The following is a 16998-nucleotide window of genomic DNA, read 5'->3' as shown; positions in this document are numbered from 1 at the left end:
TTTTCGCAATGTCCAATTCTTTGATTTCGGTAATGGTTAGGTTCAGATGAGTGTGGTTTGGTAGGATAAGAACTTTTTGTGGATATTTTGGCAATGTCGAATTCTCTGACTTCGGTGATGGTTAGGTTAGGTTGGGTTAGGTATTGTGAATTAAGCACGTTTTGTGGATATTTTCGCAATGTCCAATTCTTTGATTTCGGTGATGGTTAGGTTCAGATGGGTGAGGTTTGGTAGGATAAGAACTTTTCGTGGATATTTTGGCAATGTCGAATTCTCTGACTTCGGTGATGGTAAGGTGAGGTTGGGTTAGGTATTGTGAGGTAAGCACGTTTTGTGGATATTTTCGCAATGTCCAATTTTTTGATTTCGGTGATGGTTAGGTTCAGATGGGTGAGGTTTGGTAGGATAAGAACTTTTTGTGGATATTTTGGCAATGTCGAATTTTCTAACTTCGGTGATGGTTAGGTTAGGTTGGGTTAGGTATTGTGAGGAAGGCACGTTTTGTGGATATTTTCGCAATGTCAAATTCTTTGATTTCGGTGATGGTTAGGTTCAGATGGGTGAGGTTTGGTAGGATAAGAACTTTTTGTGGATATTTTGGGAATGTCGAATTCTCTGACTTCGGTAATGGTTAGGTTAGGTTGGGTTAGGTATTGTGAAGTAAGCACGTTTTGTGGATATTTTCGCAATGTCCAATTCTTTGATTTCGGTGATGGTTAGGTTCAGATGGGTGAGGTTTGGTAGGATAAGAACTTTTCATGGATATTTTGGCAATGTCGAATTCTCTGACTTCGGTGATGGTAAGGTGAGGTTGGGTTAGGTATTGTGAGGTAAGCACGTTTTGTGGATATTTTCGCAATGTCCAATTCTTTGATTTCGGTGATGGTTAGGTTCAGATGGGTGAGGTTTGGTAGGATAAGAACTTTTTGTGGATATTTTGGCAATGTCGAATTTTCTAACTTCGGTGATGGTTAGGTTAGGTTGGGTTAGGTATTGTGAGGAAGGCACGTTTTGTGGATATTTTCGCAATGTCAAATTCTTTGATTTCGGTGATGGTTAGGTTCAGATGGGTGAGGTTTGGTAGGATAAGAACTTTTTGTGGATATTTTGGGAATGTCGAATTCTCTGACTTCGGTAATGGTTAGGTTAGGTTGGGTTAGGTATTGTGAAGTAAGCACGTTTTGTGGATATTTTCGCAATGTCCAATTCTTTGATTTCGGTAATGGTTAGGTTCAGATGAGTGTGGTTTGGTAGGATAAGAACTTTTTGTGGATATTTTGGCAATGTCGAATTCTCTGACTTCGGTGATGGTTAGGTTAGGTTGGTTTAGGTATTGTAAGGAAGCACGTTTTGTGGATATTTTCGCAATGTCCAATTCTTTGATTTCGGTGATGGTTAGGTTCAGATGAGTGTGGTTTGGTAGGATAAGAACTTTTTGTGGATATTTTGGCAATGTCGAATTCTCTGACTTCGGTGATGGTTAGGTTAGGTTGGGTTAGGTATTGTGAGGTAAGCACGTTTTGTGGATTCTTTGGCAATGTCCAATTCTTTGATTTCGGTGATGGTTAGGTTCAGATGGGTGAGGTTTGGTAGGATAAGAACTTTTTGTGGATATTTTGGAAATGTCGAATTCTCTGACTTCGGTGATGGTTAAGTTAGGTTGGGTTAGGTATTGTGAGGTAAGCACGTTTTGTGGATATTTTCGCAATGTCCAATTCTTTGATTTCGGTGATGGTTAGGTTCAGATGGGTGAGGTTTGGTAGGATAAGAACTTTTCGTGGATATTTTGGCAATGTCGAATTCTCTGACTTCGGTGATGGTAAGGTGAGGTTGGGTTAGGTATTGTGAGGTAAGCACGTTTTGTGGATATTTTTGCAATGTCCAATTCTTTGATTTCGGTGATGGTTAGGTTCAGATGGGTGAGGTTTGGTAGGATAAGAACTTTTTGTGGATATTTTGGCAATGTCGAATTTTCTAACTTCGGTGATGGTTAGGTTAGGTTGGGTTAGGTATTGTGAGGTAGGCACGTTTTGTGGATATTTTCGCAATGTCAAATTCTTTGATTTCGGTGATGGTTAGGTTCAGATGGGTGAGGTTTGGTAGGATAAGAACTTTTTGTGGATATTTTGGGAATGTCGAATTCTCTGACTTCGGTAATGGTTAGGTTAGGTTGGGTTAGGTATTGTGAAGTAAGCACGTTTTGTGGATATTTTTGCAATGTCCAATTCTTTGATTTCGGTAATGGTTAGGTTCAGATGAGTGTGGTTTGGTAGGATAAGAATTTTTTGTGGATATTTTGGCAATGTCGAATTCTCTGACTTAAGTGATGGTTAGGTTAGGTTGGGTTAGGTATTGTGAGGGAAGCACGTTTTGTGGATATTTTATCAATGTCCAATTCTTTGATTTCGGTGATGGTTAGGTTCAGATGGGTGAGGTTTGGTAGGATAAGAACTTTTCGTGGATATTTTGGCAATGTCGAATTCTCTGACTTCGGTGATGGTTAGGTTAGGTTGGGTTAGGTATTGTGAGGGAAGCACGTTTTGTGGATATTTTTGCAATGTCAAATTCTTTGATTTCGGTGATGGTTAGGTTCAGATGAGTGTGGTTTGGTAGGATAAGAACTTTTTGTGGATATTTTGGCAATTTCGAATTCTCTGACTTCGGTAATGGTTAGGTGAGGTTGGGTTAGGTATTGTGAGGTTAGCACGTTTTGTGGATATTTTGGCAATGTCCAATTCTTTGATTTCGGTGATGGTTAGGTTCAGATGGGTGAGGTTTGGTAGGATAAGAACTTTTTGTGGATATTTTGGCAATGTCGAATTTTCTAACTTCGGTGATGGTTAGGTTAGGTTGGGTTAGGTATTGTGAGGAAGGCACGTTTTGTGGATATTTTCGCAATGTCAAATTCTTTGATTTCGGTGATGGTTAGGTTCAGATGGGTGAGGTTTGGTAGGATAAGAACTTTTTGTGGATATTTTGGGAATGTCGAATTCTCTGACTTCGGTAATGGTTAGGTTAGGTTGGGTTAGGTATTGTGAAGTAAGCATGTTTTGTGGATATTTTCGCAATGTCCAATTCTTTGATTTCGGTAATGGTTAGGTTCAGATGAGTGTGGTTTGGTAGGATAAGAACTTTTTGTGGATATTTTGGCAATGTCGAATTCTCTGACTTCGGTGATGGTTAGGTTAGGTTGGTTTAGGTATTGTAAGGAAGCACGTTTTGTGGATATTTTCGCAATGTCCAATTCTTTGATTTCGGTGATGGTTAGGTTCAGATGAGTGTGGTTTGGTAGGATAAGAACTTTTTGTGGATATTTTGGCAATGTCGAATTCTCTGACTTCGGTGATGGTTAGGTTAGGTTGGATTAGGTATTGTGAGGTAAGCACGTTTTGTGGATTCTTTGGCAATGTCCAATTCTTTGATTTCGGTGATGGTTAGGTTCAGATGGGTGAGGTTTGGTAGGATAAGAACTTTTTGTGGATATTTTGGAAATGTCGAATTTTCTGACTTCGGTGATGGTTAAGTTAGGTTGGGTTAGGTGTTGTGAGGTAAGCACGTTTTGTGGATATTTTCGCAATGTCCAATTCTTTGATTTCGGTGATGGTTAGGTTCAGATGGGTGAGGTTTGGTAGAATAAGAACTTTTCGTGGATATTTTGGCAATGTCGAATTCTCTGACTTCGGTGATGGTTAGGTTAGGTTGGGTTAGGTATTGTGAGGTAAGCACGTTTTGTGGATATTTTCGCAATGTCCAATTCTTTGATTTCGGTGATGGTTAGGTTCAGATGGGTGAGGTTTGGTAGGATAAGAACTTTTCGTGGATATTTTGGCAATGTCGAATTCTCTGACTTCGGTGATGGTAAGGTGAGGTTGGGTTAGGTATTGTGAGGTAAGCACGTTTTGTGGATATTTTCGCAATGTCCAATTCTTTGATTTTGGTGATGGTTAGGTTCAGATGGGTGAGGTTTGGTAGGATAAGAACTTTTTGTGGATATTTTGGCAATGTCGAATTTTCTAACTTCGGTGATGGTTAGGTTAGGTTGGGTTAGGTATTGTGAGGAAGGCTAGTTTTGTGGATATTTTCGCAATGTCAAATTCTTTGATTTCGGTGATGTTTAGGTTCAGATGGGTGAGGTTTGGTAGGATAAGAACTTTTTGTGGATATTTTGGGAATGTCGAATTCTCTGACTTCGGTAATGGTTAGGTTAGGTTGGGTAAGGTATTGTGAAGTAAGCACGTTTTGTGGATATTTTCGCAATGTCCAATTCTTTGATTTCGGTAATGGTTAGGTTCAGATGAGTGTGGTTTGGTAGGATAAGAACTTTTTGTGGATATTTTGGCAATGTCGAATTCTCTGACTTCGGTGATGGTTAGGTTAGGTTGGGTTAGGTATTGTGAAGTAAGCACGTTTTGTGGATATTTTCGCAATGTCCAATTCTTTGATTTCGGTGATGGTTAGGTGAGGTTGGGTTAGGTATTGTGAGGTAAGCACGTTTTGTGGATATTTTCGCAATGTCCAATTTTTTGATTTCGGTGATGGTTAGGTTCAGATGGGTGAGGATTGGTAGGATAAGAACTTTTTGTGGATATTTTGGCAATGTCGAATTTTCTAACTTCGGTGATGGTTAGGTTAGGTTGGGTTAGGTATTGTGAGGAAGGCACGTTTTGTGGATATTTTCGCAATGTCAAATTCTTTGATTTCGGTGATGGTTAGGTTCAGATGGGTGAGGTTTGGTAGGATAAGAACTTTTTGTGGATATTTTGGGAATGTCGAATTCTCTGACTTCGGTAATGGTTAGGTTAGGTTGGGTTAGGTATTGTGAAGTAAGCACGTTTTGTGGATATTTTCGCAATGTCCAATTCTTTGATTTCGGTGATGGTTAGGTTCAGATGGGTGAGGTTTGGTAGGATAAGAACTTTTCATGGATATTTTGGCAATGTCGAATTCTCTGACTTCGGTGATGGTAAGGTGAGGTTGGGTTAGGTATTGTGAGGTAAGCACGTTTTGTGGATATTTTCGCAATGTCCAATTCTTTGATTTCGGTGATGGTTAGGTTCAGATGGGTGAGGTTTGGTAGGATAAGAACTTTTTGTGGATATTTTGGCAATGTCGAATTTTCTAACTTCGGTGATGGTTAGGTTAGGTTGGGTAAGGTATTGTGAGGAAGGCACGTTTTGTGGATATTTTCGCAATGTCAAATTCTTTGATTTCGGTGATGGTTAGGTTCAGATGGGTGAGGTTTGGTAGGATAAGAACTTTTTGTGGATATTTTGGGAATGTCGAATTCTCTGACTTCGGTAATGGTTAGGTTAGGTTGGGTTAGGTATTGTGAAGTAAGCACGTTTTGTGGATATTTTCGCAATGTCCAATTCTTTGATTTCGGTAATGGTTAGGTTCAGATGAGTGTGGTTTGGTAGGATAAGAACTTTTTGTGGATATTTTGGCAATGTCGAATTCTCTAACTTCGGTGATGGTTAGGTTAGGATGGTTTAGGTATTGTAAGGAAGCACGTTTTGTGGATATTTTCGCAATGTCCAATTCTTTGATTTCGGTGATGGTTAGGTTCAGATGAGTGTGGTTTGGTAGGATAAGAACTTTTTGTGGATATTTTGGCAATGTCGAATTCTCTGACTTCGGTGATGGTTAGGTTAGGTTGGGTTAGGTATTGTGAGGTAAGCACGTTTTGTGGATTCTTTGGCAATGTCCAATTCTTTGATTTCGGTGATGGTTAGGTTCAGATGGGTGAGGTTTGGTAGGATAAGAACTTTTTGTGGATATTTTGGAAATGTCGAATTCTCTGACTTCGGTGATGGTTAAGTTAGGTTGGGTTAGGTATTGTGAGGTAAGCACGTTTTGTGGATATTTTCGCAATGTCCAATTCTTTGATTTCGGTGATGGTTAGGTTCAGATGGGTGAGGTTTGGTAGGATAAGAACTTTTCGTGGATATTTTGGCAATGTCGAATTCTCTGACTTCGGTGATGGTAAGGTGAGGTTGGGTTAGGTATTGTGAGGTAAGCACGTTTTGTGGATATTTTCGCAATGTCCAATTCTTTGATTTCGGTGATGGTTAGGTTCAGATGGGTGAGGTTTGGTAGGATAAGAACTTTTTGTGGATATTTTGGCAATGTCGAATTTTCTAACTTCGGTGATGGTTAGGTTAGGTTGGGTTAGGTATTGTGAGGTAGGCACGTTTTGTGGATATTTTCGCAATGTCAAATTCTTTGATTTCGGTGATGGTTAGGTTCAGATGGGTGAGGTTTGGTAGGATAAGAACTTTTTGTGGATATTTTGGGAATGTCGAATTCTCTGACTTCGGTAATGGTTAGGTTAGGTTGGGTTAGGTATTGTGAAGTAAGCACGTTTTGTGAATATTTTTGCAATGTCCAATTCTTTGATTTCGGTAATGGTTAGGTTCAGATGAGTGTGGTTTGGTAGGATAAGAATTTTTTGTGGATATTTTGGCAATGTCGAATTCTCTGACTTAAGTGATGGTTAGGTTAGGTTGGGTTAGGTATTGTGAGGGAAGCACGTTTTGTGGATATTTTATCAATGTCCAATTCTTTGATTTCGGTGATGGTTAGGTTCAGATGGGTGAGGTTTGGTAGGATAAGAACTTTTCGTGGATATTTTGGCAATGTCGAATTCTCTGACTTCGGTGATGGTTAGGTTAGGTTGGGTTAGGTATTGTGAGGGAAGCACGTTTTGTGGATATTTTTGCAATGTCAAATTCTTTGATTTCGGTGATGGTTAGGTTCAGATGAGTGTGGTTTGGTAGGATAAGAACTTTTTGTGGATATTTTGGCAATTTCGAATTCTCTGACTTCGGTAATGGTTAGGTGAGGTTGGGTTAGGTATTGTGAGGTTAGCACGTTTTGTGGATATTTTGGCAATGTCCAATTCTTTGATTTCGGTGATGGTTAGGTTCAGATGGGTGAGGTTTGGTAGGATAAGAACTTTTTGTGGATATTTTGGCAATGTCGAATTTTCTAACTTCGGTAATGGTTAGGTTAGGTTGGGTTAGGTATTGTGAGGAAGGCACGTTTTGTGGATATTTTCGCAATGTCAAATTCTTTGATTTCGGTGATGGTTAGGTTCAGATGGGTGAGGTTTGGTAGGATAAGAACTTTTTGTGGATATTTTGGGAATGTCGAATTCTCTGACTTCGGTAATGGTTAGGTTAGGTTGGGTTAGGTATTGTGAAGTAAGCATGTTTTGTGGATATTTTCGCAATGTCCAATTCTTTGATTTCGGTAATGGTTAGGTTCAGATGAGTGTGGTTTGGTAGGATAAGAACTTTTTGTGGATATTTTGGCAATGTCGAATTCTCTGACTTCGGTGATGGTTAGGTTAGGTTGGTTTAGGTATTGTAAGGAAGCACGTTTTGTGGATATTTTCGCAATGTCCAATTTTTTGATTTCGGTGATGGTTAGGTTCAGATGAGTGTGGTTTGGTAGGATAAGAACTTTTTGTGGATATTTTGGCAATGTCGAATTCTCTGACTTCGGTGATGGTTAGGTTAGGTTGGATTAGGTATTGTGAGGAAAACACGTTTTGTGGATTCTTTGGCAATGTCCAATTCTTTGATTTCGGTGATGGTTAGGTTCAGATGGGTGAGGTTTGGTAGGATAAGAACTTTTTGTGGATATTTTGGGAATGTCGAATTCTCTGACTTCGGTAATGGTTAGGTTAGGTTGGGTTAGGTATTGTGAAGTAAGCACGTTTTGTGAATATTTTTGCAATGTCCAATTCTTTGATTTCGGTAATGGTTAGGTTCAGATGAGTGTGGTTTGGTAGGATAAGAATTTTTTGTGGATATTTTGGCAATGTCGAATTCTCTGACTTAAGTGATGGTTAGGTTAGGTTGGGTTAGGTATTGTGAGGGAAGCACGTTTTGTGGATATTTTATCAATGTCCAATTCTTTGATTTCGGTGATGGTTAGGTTCAGATGGGTGAGGTTTGGTAGGATAAGAACTTTTCGTGGATATTTTGGCAATGTCGAATTCTCTGACTTCGGTGATGGTTAGGTTAGGTTGGGTTAGGTATTGTGAGGGAAGCACGTTTTGTGGATATTTTTGCAATGTCAAATTCTTTGATTTCGGTGATGGTTAGGTTCAGATGAGTGTGGTTTGGTAGGATAAGAACTTTTTGTGGATATTTTGGCAATTTCGAATTCTCTGACTTCGGTAATGGTTAGGTGAGGTTGGGTTAGGTATTGTGAGGTTAGCACGTTTTGTGGATATTTTGGCAATGTCCAATTCTTTGATTTCGGTGATGGTTAGGTTCAGATGGGTGAGGTTTGGTAGGATAAGAACTTTTTGTGGATATTTTGGGAATGTCGAATTCTCTGACTTCGGTAATGGTTAGGTTAGGTTGGGTTAGGTATTGTGAAGTAAGCACGTTTTGTGAATATTTTTGCAATGTCCAATTCTTTGATTTCGGTAATGGTTAGGTTCAGATGAGTGTGGTTTGGTAGGATAAGAATTTTTTGTGGATATTTTGGCAATGTCGAATTCTCTGACTTAAGTGATGGTTAGGTTAGGTTGGGTTAGGTATTGTGAGGGAAACACGTTTTGTGGATATTTTATCAATGTCCAATTCTTTGATTTCGGTGATGGTTAGGTTCAGATGGGTGAGGTTTGGTAGGATAAGAACTTTTCGTGGATATTTTGGCAATGTCGAATTCTCTGACTTCGGTGATGGTTAGGTTAGGTTGGGTTAGGTATTGTGAGGGAAGCACGTTTTGTGGATATTTTTGCAATGTCAAATTCTTTGATTTCGGTGATGGTTAGGTTCAGATGAGTGTGGTTTGGTAGGATAAGAACTTTTTGTGGATATTTTGGCAATTTCGAATTCTCTGACTTCGGTAATGGTTAGGTGAGGTTGGGTTAGGTATTGTGAGGTTAGCACGTTTTGTGGATATTTTGGCAATGTCCAATTCTTTGATTTCGGTGATGGTTAGGTTCAGATGGGTGAGGTTTGGTAGGATAAGAACTTTTTGTGGATATTTTGGCAATGTCGAATTTTCTAACTTCGGTGATGGTTAGGTTAGGTTGGGTTAGGTATTGTGAGGAAGGCACGTTTTGTGGATATTTTCGCAATGTCAAATTCTTTGATTTCGGTGATGGTTAGGTTCAGATGGGTGAGGTTTGGTAGGATAAGAACTTTTTGTGGATATTTTGGGAATGTCGAATTCTCTGACTTCGGTAATGGTTAGGTTAGGTTGGGTTAGGTATTGTGAAGTAAGCATGTTTTGTGGATATTTTCGCAATGTCCAATTCTTTGATTTCGGTAATGGTTAGGTTCAGATGAGTGTGGTTTGGTAGGATAAGAACTTTTTGTGGATATTTTGGCAATGTCGAATTCTCTGACTTCGGTGATGGTTAGGTTAGGTTGGTTTAGGTATTGTAAGGAAGCACGTTTTGTGGATATTTTCGCAATGTCCAATTCTTTGATTTCGGTGATGGTTAGGTTCAGATGAGTGTGGTTTGGTAGGATAAGAACTTTTTGTGGATATTTTGGCAATGTCGAATTCTCTGACTTCGGTGATGGTTAGGTTAGGTTGGGTTAGGTATTGTGAGGGAAGCACGTTTTGTGGATATTTTTGCAATGTCAAATTCTTTGATTTCGGTGATGGTTAGGTTCAGATGAGTGTGGTTTGGTAGGATAAGAACTTTTTGTGGATATTTTGGCAATGTCGAATTTTCTAACTTCGGTGATGGTTAGGTTAGGTTGGGTTAGGTATTGTGAAGTAAGCACGTTTTGTGAATATTTTTGCAATGTCCAATTCTTTGATTTCGGTAATGGTTAGGTTCAGATGAGTGTGGTTTGGTAGGATAAGAATTTTTTGTGGATATTTTGGCAATGTCGAATTCTCTGACTTAAGTGATGGTTAGGTTAGGTTGGGTTAGGTATTGTGAGGGAAGCACATTTTGTGGATATTTTATCAATGTCCAATTCTTTGATTTCGGTGATGGTTAGGTTCAGATGGGTGAGGTTTGGTAGGATAAGAACTTTTCGTGGATATTTTGGCAATGTCGAATTCTCTGACTTCGGTGATGGTTAGGTTAGGTTGGGTTAGGTATTGTGAGGGAAGCACGTTTTGTGGATATTTTTGCAATGTCAAATTCTTTGATTTCGGTGATGGTTAGGTTCAGATGAGTGTGGTTTGGTAGGATAAGAACTTTTTGTGGATATTTTGGCAATTTCGAATTCTCTGACTTCGGTAATGGTTAGGTGTGGTTGGGTTAGGTATTGTGAGGTTAGCACGTTTTGTGGATATTTTGGCAATGTCCAATTCTTTGATTTCGGTGATGGTTAGGTTCAGATGGGTGAGGTTTGGTAGGATAAGAATTTTTTGTGGATATTTTGGCAATGTCGAATTCTCTGACTTAAGTGATGGTTAGGTTAGGTTGGGTTAGGTATTGTGAGGGAAGCACGTTTTGTGGATATTTTATCAATGTCCAATTCTTTGATTTCGGTGATGGTTAGGTTCAGATGGGTGAGGTTTGGTAGGATAAGAACTTTTCGTGGATATTTTGGCAATGTCGAATTCTCTGACTTCGGTGATGGTTAGGTTAAATTGGGTTAGGTATTGTGAGGGAAGCACGTTTTGTGGATATTTTTGCAATGTCAAATTCTTTGATTTCGGTGATGGTTAGGTTCAGATGAGTGTGGTTTGGTAGGATAAGAACTTTTTGTGGATATTTTGGCAATTTCGAATTCTCTGACTTCGGTAATGGTTAGGTGAGGTTGGGTTAGGTATTGTGAGGTTAACACGTTTTGTGGATATTTTGGCAATGTCCAATTCTTTGATTTCGGTGATGGTTAGGTTCAGATGGGTGAGGTTTGGTAGGATAAGAACTTTTTGTGGATATTTTGGAAATGTCGAATTCTCTGACTTCGGTGATGGTTAGGTTAGGTTGGGTTAGGTATTGTGAGGTAAGCACGTTTTGTGGATATTTTCGCAATGTCCAATTCTTTGATTTCGGTGATGGTTAGGTTCAGATGGGTGAGGTTTGGTAGGATAAGAACTTTTCGTGGATATTTTGGCAATGTCGAATTCTCTGACTTCGGTGATGGTAAGGTGAGGTTGGGTTAGGTATTGTGAGGTAAGCACGTTTTGTGGATATTTTCGCAATGTCCAATTCTTTGATTTTGGTGATGTTTAGGTTCAGATGGGTGAGGTTTGGTAGGATAAGAACTTTTTGTGGATATTTTGGAAATGTCGAATTTTCTAACTTCGGTGATGGTTAGGTTAGGTTGGGTTAGGTATTGTGAGGAAGGCTAGTTTTGTGGATATTTTCGCAATGTCAAATTCTTTGATTTCGGTGATGTTTAGGTTCAGATGGGTGAGGTTTGGTAGGATAAGAACTTTTTGTGGATATTTTGGGAATGTCGAATTCTCTGACTTCGGTAATGGTTAGGTTAGGTTGGGTAAGGTATTGTGAAGTAAGCACGTTTTGTGGATATTTTCGCAATGTCCAATTCTTTGATTTCGGTAATGGTTAGGTTCAGATGAGTGTGGTTTGGTAGGATAAGAACTTTTTGTGGATATTTTGGCAATGTCGAATTCTCTGACTTTGGTGATGGTTAGGTTAGGTTGGGTTAGGTATTGTGAAGTAAGCACGTTTTGTGGATATTTTCGCAATGTCCAATTCTTTGATTTCGGTGATGGTTAGGTTCAGATGGGTGAGGTTTGGTAGGATAAGAACATTTCGTGGATATTTTGGCAATGTCGAATTCTCTGACTTCGGTGATGGTAAGGTGAGGTTGGGTTAGGTATTGTGAGGTAAGCACGTTTTGTGGATATTTTCGCAATGTCCAATTTTTTGATTTCGGTGATGGTTAGGTTCAGATGGGTGAGGATTGGTAGGATAAGAACTTTTTGTGGATATTTTGGCAATGTCGAATTTTCTAACTTCGGTGATGGTTAGGTTAGGTTGGGTTAGGTATTGTGAGGAAGGCACGTTTTGTGGATATTTTCGCAATGTCAAATTCTTTGATTTCGGTGATGGTTAGGTTCAGATGGGTGAGGTTTGGTAAGATAAGAACTTTTTGTGGATATTTTGGGAATGTCGAATTCTCTGACTTCGGTAATGGTTAGGTTAGGTTGGGTTAGGTATTGTGAAGTAAGCACGTTTTGTGGATATTTTCGCAATGTCCAATTCGTTGATTTCGGTGATGGTTAGGTTCAGATGAGTGTGGATTGGTAGGATAAGAACTTTTTGTGGATATTTTGGCAATGTCGAATTCTCTGACTTCGGTGATGGTTAGGTTAGGTTGGGTTAGGTATTGTGAGGTAAGCACGTTTTGTGGATTCTTTGGCAATGTCCAATTCTTTGATTTCGGTGATGGTTAGGTTCAGATGGGTGAGGTTTGGTAGGATAAGAACTTTTTGTGGATATTTTGGCAATGTCGAATTTTCTAACTTCGGTGATGGTTAGGTTAGGTTGGGTTAGGTATTGTGAGGTAGGCACGTTTTGTGGATATTTTCGCAATGTCAAATTCTTTGATTTCGGTGATGGTTAGGTTCAGATGGGTGAGGTTTGGTAGGATAAGAACTTTTTGTGGATATTTTGGGAATGTCGAATTCTCTGACTTCGGTAATGGTTAGGTTAGGTTGGGTTAGGTATTGTGAAGTAAGCACGTTTTGTGAATATTTTTGCAATGTCCAATTCTTTGATTTCGGTAATGGTTAGGTTCAGATGAGTGTGGTTTGGTAGGATAAGAATTTTTTGTGGATATTTTGGCAATGTCGAATTCTCTGACTTAAGTGATGGTTAGGTTAGGTTGGGTTAGGTATTGTGAGGGAAGCACGTTTTGTGGATATTTTATCAATGTCCAATTCTTTGATTTCGGTGATGGTTAGGTTCAGATGGGTGAGGTTTGGTAGGATAAGAACTTTTCGTGGATATTTTGGCAATGTCGAATTCTCTGACTTCGGTGATGGCTAGGTTAGGTTGGGTTAGGTATTGTGAGGGAAGCACGTTTTGTGGATATTTTTGCAATGTCAAATTCTTTGATTTCGGTGATGGTTAGGTTCAGATGAGTGTGGTTTGGTAGGATAAGAACTTTTTGTGGATATTTTGGCAATTTCGAATTCTCTGACTTCGGTAATGTTAAGGTGAGGTTGGGTTAGGTATTGTGAGGTTAGCACGTTTTGTGGATATTTTGGCAATGTCCAATTCTTTGATTTCGGTGATGGTTAGGTTCAGATGGGTGAGGTTTGGTAGGATAAGAACTTTTTGTGGATATTTTGGCAATGTCGAATTTTCTAACTTCGGTGATGGTTAGGTTAGGTTGGGTTAGGTATTGTGAGGAAGGCACGTTTTGTGGATATTTTCGCAATGTCAAATTCTTTGATTTCGGTGATGGTTAGGTTCAGATGGGTGAGGTTTGGTAGGATAAGATATTTTTGTGGATATTTTGGGAATGTCGAATTCTCTGACTTCGGTAATGGTTAGGTTAGGTTGGGTTAGGTATTGTGAAGTAAGCATGTTTTGTGGATATTTTCGCATTGTCCAATTCTTTGATTTCGGTAATGGTTAGGTTCAGATGAGTGTGGTTTGGTAGGATAAGAACTTTTTGTGGATATTTTGGCAATGTCGAATTCTCTGACTTCAGTGATGGTTAGGTTAGGTTGGTTTAGGTATTGTAAGGAAGCACGTTTTGTGGATATTTTCGCAATGTCCAATTCTTTGATTTCGGTGATGGTTAGGTTCAGATGAGTGTGGTTTGGTAGGATAAGAACTTTTTGTGGATATTTTGGCAATGTCGAATTCTCTGACTTCGGTGATGGTTAGGTTAGGTTGGGTTAGGTATTGTGAGGTAAGCACGTTTTGTGGATATTTTCGCAATGTCCAATTCTTTGATTTCGGTGATGGTTAGGTTCAGATGGGTGAGGTTTGGTAGGATAAGAACTTTTTGTGGATATTTTGGCAATGTCGAATTTTCTAACTTCGGTGATGGTTAGGTTAGGTTGGGTTAGGTATTGTGAGGTAGGCACGTTTTGTGGATATTTTCGCAATGTCAAATTCTTTGATTTCGGTGATGGTTAGGTTCAGATGGGTGAGGTTTGGTAGGATAAGAACTTTTTGTGGATATTTTGGGAATGTCGAATTCTCTGACTTCGGTAATGGTTAGGTTAGGTTGGGTTAGGTATTGTGAAGTAAGCACGTTTTGTGGATATTTTTGCAATGTCCAATTCTTTGATTTCGGTAATGGTTAGGTTCAGATGAGTGTGGTTTGGTAGGATAAGAATTTTTTGTGGATATTTTGGCAATGTCGAATTCTCTGACTTAAGTGATGGTTAGGTTAGGTTGGGTTAGGTATTGTGAGGGAAGCACGTTTTGTGGATATTTTATCAATGTCCAATTCTTTGATTTCGGTGATGGTTAGGTTCAGATGGGTGAGGTTTGGTAGGATAAGAACTTTTCGTGGATATTTTGGCAATGTCGAATTCTCTGACTTCGGTGATGGTTAGATTAAATTGGGTTAGGTATTGTGAGGGAAGCACGTTTTGTGGATATTTTTGCAATGTCAAATTTTTTGATTTCGGTGATGGTTAGGTTCAGATGAGTGTGGTTTGGTAGGATAAGATTTTTTTGTGGATATTTTGGCAATTTCGAATTCTCTGACTTCGGTAATGGTTAGGTGAGGTTGGGTTAGGTATTGTGAGGTTAACACGTTTTGTGGATATTTTGGCAATGTCCAATTTTTTGATTTCGGTGATGGTTAGGTTCAGATGGGTGAGGTTTGGTAGGATAAGAACTTTTTGTGGATATTTTGGAAATGTCGAATTCTCTGACTTCGGTGATGGTTAGGTTAGGTTGGGTTAGGTATTGTGAGGTAAGCACGTTTTGTGGATATTTTCGCAATGTCCAATTCTTTGATTTCGGTGATGGTTAGGTTCAGATGGGTGAGGTTTGGTAGGATAAGAACTTTTCGTGGATATTTTGGCAATGTCGAATTCTCTGACTTCGGTGATGGTAAGGTGAGGTTGGGTTAGGTATTGTGAGGTAAGCACGTTTTGTGGATATTTTCGCAATGTCCAATTCTTTGATTTCGGTAATGGTTAGGTTCAGATGAGTGTGGTTTGGTAGGATAAGAACTTTTTGTGGATATTTTGAAATGTCGAATTCTCTGACTTCGGTGATGGTTAGGTTAGGTTGGGTTAGGTATTGTGAGGTAAGCACGTTTTGTGGATATTTTCGCAATGTCCAATTCTTTGATTTCGGTGATGGTTAGGTTCAGATGGGTGAGGTTTGGTAGGATAAGAACTTTTCGTGGATATTTTGGCAATGTCGAATTCTCTGACTTCGGTGATGGTAAGGTGAGGTTGGGTTAGGTATTGTGAGGTAAGCACGTTTTGTGGATATTTTCGCAATGTCCAATTCTTTGATTTTGGTGATGGTTAGGTTCAGATGGGTGAGGTTTGGTAGGATAAGAACTTTTTGTGGATATTTTGGCAATGTCGAATTTTCTAACTTCGGTGATGGTTAGGTTAGGTTGTGTTAGGTATTGTGAGGAAGGCTAGTTTTGTGGATATTTTCGCAATGTCAAATTCTTTGATTTCGGTGATGTTTAGGTTCAGATGGGTGAGGTTTGGTAGGATAAGATTTTTTTGTGGATATTTTGGGAATGTCGAATTCTCTGACTTCGGTAATGGTTAGGTTAGGTTGGGTAAGGTATTGTGAAGTAAGCACGTTTTGTGGATATTTTCGCAATGTCCAATTCTTTGATTTCGGTAATGGTTAGGTTCAGATGAGTGTGGTTTGGTAGGATAAGAACTTTTTGTGGATATTTTGGCAATGTCGAATTCTCTGACTTCGGTGATGGTTAGGTTAGGTTGGGTTAGGTATTGTGAAGTAAGCACGTTTTGTGGATATTTTCGCAATGTCCAATTCTTTGATTTCGGTGATGGTTAGGTTCAGATGGGTGAGGTTTGGTAGGATAAGAACTTTTCGTGGATATTTTGGCAATGTCGAATTCTCTGACTTCGGTGATGGTAAGGTGAGGTTGGGTTAGGTATTGTGAGGTAAGCACGTTTTGTGGATATTTTCGCAATGTCCAATTTTTTGATTTCGGTGATGGTTAGGTTCAGATGGGTGAGGTTTGGTAGGATAAGAACTTTTTGTGGATATTTTGGCAATGTCGAATTTTCTAACTTCGGTGATGGTTAGGTTAGGTTGGGTTAGGTATTGTGAGGAAGGCACGTTTTGTGGATATTTTCGCAATGTCAAATTCTTTGATTTCGGTGATGGTTAGGTTCAGATGGGTGAGGTTTGGTAGGATAAGAACTTTTTGTGGATATTTTGGGAATGTCGAATTCTCTGACTCCGGTAATGGTTAGGTTAGGTTGGGTTAGGTATTGTGAAGTAAGCACGTTTTGTGGATATTTTCGCAATGTCCAATTCTTTGATTTCGGTGATGGTAAGGTTCAGATGGGTGAGGTTTGGTAGGATAAGAACTTTTCATGGATATTTTGGCAATGTCGAATTCTCTGACTTCGGTGATGGTAAGGTGAGGTTGGGTTAGGTATTGTGAGGTAAGCACGTTTTGTGGATATTTTCGCAATGTCCAATTCTTTGATTTCGGTGATGGTTAGGTTCAGATGGGTGAGGTTTGGTAGGATAAGAACTTTTCGTGGATATTTTGGCAATGTCGAATTTTCTGACTTCGGTGATGGTAAGGTGAGGTTGGGTTAGGTATTGTGAGGTAAGCACGTTTTGTGGATATTTTCGCAATGTCCAATTCTTTGATTTCGGTGATGGTTAGGTTCAGATGGGTGAGGTTTGGTAGGATAAGAACTTTTTGTGGATATTTTGGCTATGTCGAATTTTCTAACTTCGGTGATGGTTAGGTTAGGTTGGGTTAGGTATTGTGAGGTAGGCACGTTTTGTGGATTTTTTCGCAATGTCAAATTCTTTGATTTCGGTGATAGTTAGGTTCAGATGGGTGAGGTTTGGTAGGATAAGAACTTGTTCCGACTTTTGTA

At 39.3% G+C, this 16998-nt stretch overlaps 1 protein-coding gene across 2 annotated transcripts in view; it reads left to right on the top strand.

The window, feature by feature from the left end:
* The window catches only part of LOC143918004 (uncharacterized), a 167295-nt gene that overhangs the window by 150097 nt on the left and 200 nt on the right, over positions 1–16998 (top strand). The gene's annotated exons all lie outside the window — the stretch shown is intronic.

Source organism: Arctopsyche grandis, chromosome 10, assembly GCF_051622035.1.
Source record: "Arctopsyche grandis isolate Sample6627 chromosome 10, ASM5162203v2, whole genome shotgun sequence".
Classification (NCBI taxonomy): domain Eukaryota; kingdom Metazoa; phylum Arthropoda; class Insecta; order Trichoptera; family Hydropsychidae; genus Arctopsyche; species Arctopsyche grandis.
This window is presented reverse-complemented; position numbering and strand designations above follow the sequence as displayed.